A 6,633-nucleotide genomic window follows, 5' to 3' on the forward strand; every position below is an offset into this window, starting at 1 on the left:
GGAGAAATACTCCACTGACTTTCTGCAGGTGTCCTGTCTTCTTTGTCTTCATTGCTCCTCTGCGCTTTCTCCTACAGTCCATGCTGTGCAGTAACATAGAGAACAGAGACTGGTGCACATAATACTGTTGCCCTGCACCAAATGGTCACATCACTCATTTTTCTAATTATGAAACAAGTACGCACTGTAAAAAAAGTCAAATTGCACTGATCTATGTAGAGTAAAGTGAAACATTCCCCTTTCATCCCCTTCCCTGAAAACTCACTCTCCTACTCAGAAGGAACTGTTGTTAAGAGGTTGTGGCTTATTCTTCTGGAAATTTCCTATGAATTTGTAAATACACAAAGTTTTTTTTAAACATAAATTACATAACTACATCGTTTTGCAATTTGTTGTTTCCCAAACCATATATCATAGACCTCTCTCCTTATCAGTGCACATCATTCTAACTTACCTTTTTTGAAGTTTTAGAGGTATTCCAAAGAATAGGCATACCATGATCTGTTTATATCTTCTTTGATAGCAAAGGGATTACATCCAGTTTCACTATTATACATAATGCTGCTATAAGATCCTTGTGTGGAATTTATTACACTGCTTTCAACTGCTCGATTTGCTTTGTTTCCTTTTAGTCAGAGACTATGATATATTTGTAACAATTTTATGGTAATTATTTTATAGGGAAATTAATTTTATCACTGAATAACGACATGTATGGGGAAGCTGCACTTCAAGGTCATCCATCTCAGTATTCTGGAGAAAAATCATGAAACTTAGAAGGTATTATGCTTGCTCCATCACATTCTAACAAGTCGTGTTAACAATTTAAAGTTGAATCTTTGAATAGCCTCTACTCTTTCTGTTCAAATGAAGGATGACTTTTTCTTGTCTTGAAAACTTCTGACTCCAGGGGCTCTCAGTTGTGCTTCAGAAAGTGTAAGATATTGGTGTTGTATCTATTTCTCTTCAGCTATAGGCTGCGTCTTCTAAAGATCATAGAATTGAACATGGTCCAATCGATATACATGATTTGGTTCAAAAATTCAAAGTAATGAACCCAAGATAGGAATCTATAACTTTGGTTGTTAATAAAGAATTCCTTTGATATCCTTAAGTCCCTGTCATTACTTGTAAAAACTCACCTATGGGTGAAGAGATGTGGTTCTGCTGGCAATGTCTGGCTGAACATCCATAGTTGATCCTGCCACATCTCTAGGTAGATTAGACTTGACCTCTTGATGACCTCTGCCCTTGGTCTTTGAGCTGGGAAAAATAAGAATTTAAAAAAGCTGCAGTTATTAGCACTCAATGCTAGAAACGCCCATTAAAGAGTGAGTTTGGTTTGGTAAACCAAAGGGAGTATAAGCAGAACAAAGTCTTTAATATCTATAAAATTTCAAAAAATTCTAATTTTTAAAACTATAACTCTAGTTTTGCCACAGTGCAAACTGTGTATATATGTATGAAGTATCCCTCTGTCCATTTCTTAAGTTGTTTCCATTGATTTGATGGATTTATCTTCTAACCCAGATTCCAAGTGTGAAAGAACATCTTGGTCCTTCAAAGAAAAGAAACCATTGAAATTTAATTTTCTTTTAGCTCGGCATGCCACAGGTTTGAGGAATAAATGATCATGTAATGATACAATGATTTTGAAATCTAATTGTTAATTGGGGGGGTGTAAGGGATGATTGAATGGTGGTTCATCCCCATGGTCAGGGGTATTGTACACATGGACGTGTAAACACGATTCAGGAAGCTGCTTCAGCTCCGTGAGATCCCTAAGAACCACAGTGCAGGAGGATCTAGGTACAGAGCCGTCTGCCTCGATCTCCTGGGTTACATGTAGATCCAGGGGTCTTGACAGTGGCTTCAGAGCAGCTAACTTTTATCTATTTCTCCCCTTCCTTATCTCCAGTTTATCTCAAACAGTCCTGACTACCATATTTTAAAGTAAGACCAATTGTAGTTATCTACATGAGTTTCTTGTTCATTATTGCAGAGTAATAATCAAGGATACCATTAAATATCATTTAATTGACCTTATTAAATTTGTTGTACCTTATAATTGATTAGAACACTGTGTTTAGTTCGGCGTTTGATATTCACCAAGCGTGTTAATCTGCTTACAACTGCTATGTGCCTCATTCCTCTTAGAAGTGTATCTTTGGCACGTCACAAGATTTTAATGACTCAAATCATCATAAATTAAGATAATGTACTGTCTTTTGGATGATAGGGAGGCATATGGGTCCATTTTGGAAATATGCCCATCTGTCTTTGCTCCCCATGGGAAGTTTCTGGTCACTAGGTCTCCAGGAAATCATTCTTTCAGATCCAACCCATAACAGTTTCATCATTTGCTCTAATAAGACAATTTCAACTTAATAAATAAAACCAAAAGCATCCCTTATGTATGAATAAAGTTAGTGAACTTTACAGAGAAAAGAGCATAGTTGCACAATCTCAATAAAGCAAACAGAAGAACTGAATGATGATCAAGTCTCATTCAAGCTTATCTTTGAAAGTCAGTAAGACTAGGTGATCTTTTCAAGGATGTGTGTAGAGCTGTCAGCCTTGGAAGATAGAAATAGTGGCCTCCTCTGGAGCAAAGGTGGCTTGCACAAGCCCTAGGTCTGTAATAGTTTGGTGCCTCTCCTAATTGGGGTAGAAATAAAGGAGATTAGAGAGACTTATTAAGGTTTTTGTTGCATGAAGTCTTCTATGAAGACCATCCATGCATATTGTTCTGGGTAGCTCTCTGTTCCTAAGACTACTAGTTACTTTAAGGGCTTGTCGGGAACTGTGAAAGGTCTGATATTTTACCTTACCTGCAAGCTAATAAGTTAGCCTACAATGGTTTAGCAGATGCTGACAAAGACACGAGACCCATGGGTCAGAGACAAAGGACTCAATGACACAACAATAACAGTGGCAAGAGTATCATCATCTGCACCGGTTCACTAAATCTCACTTCCTACAGGGTGATACACAGTGGGCCAGGTGACATGCAGAGGGTTGCAAGATCTCAGAGCCTAAGGAACTCAAATCTTTGATAACGGGCAAGATGTCTGCTAACCTTTGCCCTGGGGGGGGAGGTGTTATTTTTATTATACTGGGCAGTAAGCAAGCCTGCCCTTTGCTCCAGAGGAGGCCACTATTTCTATCTTCCAAGGCTGACAGCTCTACATACATCCTTGAAAAGATCACCTAGTCTTACTGACTTTCAAAGATAAGCTTGAATGAGACTTGATCATCATTCAGTTCTTCTGTTTGCTTTATTGAGATTGTGCAAATATGCTCTTTTCTCTGTAAAGTTCACTAACTTTATTCATACATAAGGGATGCTTTTGGTTTTATTTATTAAGTTGAAATTGTCTTATTAGAGCAAATGATGAAACTGTTATGGGTTGGATCTGAAAGTATGATTTCCAGGAAAAATGTGAAAGAAGATTAGTGCGCACAGAACTTTGCCACAAGGAGCTGATAGCAACTTAAATGATTTTAATTTGAATACTGTTTTATACAACTTTCGTCCATTTACTTCATCCTCTCTGCTTCCTTTAACTCTCATATGGGAATGGGGCACTTTCAGGGATTCACTGAACTCATTTACAATATTCAAATAGTTTTGTCTGTTGTGGTTTTTTTTATTGAGGTAAAGTTGACATACAACATTATCTCAGTTTCATGGGTACAATGTAATGATTCAATGTTTGAGTATATATTGAAATGACCACCACAATAAGTCCAGTTAACATCCGTCCATACATAGTTACAAATATTTTTCTCTTGTGATGAGGACATGGCATATTTCAAGGTGCAGAAGAATCAACGATGGTGTCATACTTTTCTATATACAGCTTGATGAATTTGGACACAAGTATACACCCTTGAGACTGTCATCACCATCAAGACCACAAACATATTCATCACCTTCCAAAGTTTTCTCTCACCTCCTTTATTACTATCACTCTGTGGTAAGAACTCTTAGTATCTACTCAAGTAGCAAATGTGACGTATGCAATAGAGTTTTGTTAGCTGAAGGCACTACGCCATATCCTACATCTCCAGAACTGATTTATCTTGATAACTGAAACTTTGTATCCTTTGATAATCAGCTCCCCATTTCCCCATCCCTCCAGCCCCTGGCAACCACCATTCTAACCTCTGCTTGTATGAGTTTGACAATTTTACATTCCACATATAAGTATTTGCCTTTCTCTGTCTGCCTTATTTCACTTAGCATAATATCTTCTAGGTCCCTCATGTTGTCAAAAATGGCAGGAATTCCTTCTTTTTTCAAGGTTGACGAATATTCCATTTCTTTATCCATTCATCCATCAATGACGTTTAGGTTACTTCCATATCTTCGCTATTGTGAATTAGCTGCAATGAACATTAGAGTACAGGTATCTCTTTGAGACCTTGATTTCAATTCCTCTGGGTATACACCAGAAGTGGGATTGCTCGATCATATGCTAGTTTTCTTTTTTGGAGGACCCTTCATACTGTTTTCCATAATGGCTGTACTAGTTTACATTCCCACAAGGTTTCCTTTTCTCCACATCTTCACCAATATTTGTCATCTTTAGTTTTTTTGATAATCACCAACAAGTGTGAAGTGATACCTCATTGTGGTTTTGATTTACATTCCCTGATGATTAACGGTGCCAAACACCTTTTCATACACCTATTGGCCACTTGTATGTCTTCATTGGAAAAAGTCTATTGTGGTCTCTTGCTCATATTTTAAATTGATTTGTCTTTTTGTTATTGAGCCAACAGAAAAAAAGGAGAACAAAATTTCCAGGCGTTATGGGCGCTTCCCAGTTGATGCAGACGGTTTTGTGTTTACAGTGGTACCAAAAGGTCATGTTTCATGCTTTTTCTTCAGCTTGTTATAAGACCAGCAGTAGCTGCGGCATGGCAGATAATCGGGATCTTCTGGGTTTGGAGGTTTACAAAATAAATGAGTGGTAAGGAATTTTTTATATTTCCAAGGAAATTATTGTGATCGTAGTCCATGGAATTCAGGATTAGATAGGTGTAGGAGGAAATTAAGGTGAGGATTGGTGATCTGGCATTACTTCTGATCTTGAGGGACAGGTATCTACTGTATGAGTGTTTGAATAAAAATATTAGAGATCAGGAATTTGTGGTGGGTGAATATGTTTTCTGAATTATTTACTTTTGAACATAACCACTAGGATTATGTGAACATCTCGGAGATTGGAGGAAGTCGTTAACAGGGGGTGGTTGATAATATCACTATTGATTTAACCTCTATGAACACCAAGTGGTCAATGGATTAAGCAAATGAGTAGACAGAAAACACAGAAATGGTAAGATTTGGGTTTTAGTAAAGGACTGGGGACTGACTGTCCTGAGTGGGAGTGCCAGGACTTGTGCGGTTGAGAGTGACAAGGACAAGAAGAGAATAGAATCACACTCAAACAAGGAGGGGGTGTTAACAGGATGGAGGGGGAGAAATGATCTGCAGTACTCTTGAATTTTGACCTTGAGCTTTCTGTTCTTGATGCAAATCTGCCTGATGACATCCCAGGACACAGGTCAGATCTGTCCCCAGAGGCTAGAGGGGGGATGGAAGTACAAAACAGCCAGGATAATTGTCCTAAAAAGGCAGGCTTCTTTTATCATTTGACCCACTTTCATGATTGGTTTTTGTAGGGTAAGAGGAAAAGAAGGATGATAAGAAGGATGACAGTCACGTCTTCGCAGAGGAAGCAGCATAACTGTGAAAACCAGTCCAAACCAAAGCCTGGTTTAAACATCTCCATCCCTTTGAGGATGTCCAGTGACATATTCAAGAGGACGGTGACTAGAATCCCATCACATCCTGGCAATGACGGGTCTCTGGGAGGATTCCTTGGACCAGCCCCACCAAGTCTGCTGGGCCCAGAGACCGCAAGGACTCCAGGCCTGCAGCAGTGCAGGACAACTCGTAAGTCCTTTCAATCTTGCCAAAGCATTGCAAAAACTTGCACCTAGTCACACAGGTGAATCCCTGCCAGGTGTGCTCGCAGGTGGTCTGCATTCCAGGTCCCTTGAGCACTCCTGCTGGTCTTCAGATTTGGCAGAGATGATTCCAGGAGCTGATATGGGCATTCCACAGCTCGACTGCCAACAATTTCTGACGACTGAGGAAGGTATCAGGAAGGAGGAAAGGGCAGTGAAGAGCACAGGAGCGAGACTGGTGATAGCACTGATGGCGGACAGACTTGCTAGCGAGGCAGAGAAAGTGAGGGGCCAAGAAGGCCGTCCTGACAGCAGATGAAATGGAGCAGGCACCTCAGTGAGGTCTCATGGCTGCGTCCCTAATGTCTCCGTGCTTTGAGCTCTTGAACTTTTAAAATATACCAATACTTTTCTTTTATTAAACTCTGCTGTGTGACATAGAAAATATAGATAGCGGTTTGTTTCTGAGGTGAGAGGTTGAGTTTCAGGTGAGGAGAGAAAGATCTTCCTTTTTCATACTGTTTTCTCATTTTCCTTTACTATGTACAATATTTATTTGTACTTTAAAGTCAGCAGCCAGTTATGAACGTCACGGGATGATTCAGCTTTTCCCATCACAGTCACAGTAAAACCTACATAAAGTGGATTATTCTT

The 6,633-nt window shown here is 39.3% G+C and overlaps 1 pseudogene across 1 annotated transcript; it reads left to right on the forward strand.

Moving 5' to 3' along the window:
• The first annotated feature begins 475 nt into the window (after positions 1-475).
• Positions 476-6,338, forward strand: LOC147911452 (methyl-CpG-binding domain protein 3-like 1; annotated as a pseudogene). The gene is made up of 2 exons (XR_015550832.1): positions 476-780; positions 4,898-6,338. The product of XR_015550832.1 is annotated as a methyl-CpG-binding domain protein 3-like 1 (transcript).
• Positions 6,339-6,633: the final 295 nt, after the last annotated feature.

This window comes from Ceratotherium simum, unplaced genomic scaffold (assembly GCF_057802395.1).
Source record: "Ceratotherium simum simum isolate JZ-2026a unplaced genomic scaffold, ASM5780239v1 HiC_scaffold_43, whole genome shotgun sequence".
Taxonomy (NCBI): Eukaryota; Metazoa; Chordata; class Mammalia; order Perissodactyla; family Rhinocerotidae; genus Ceratotherium; species Ceratotherium simum.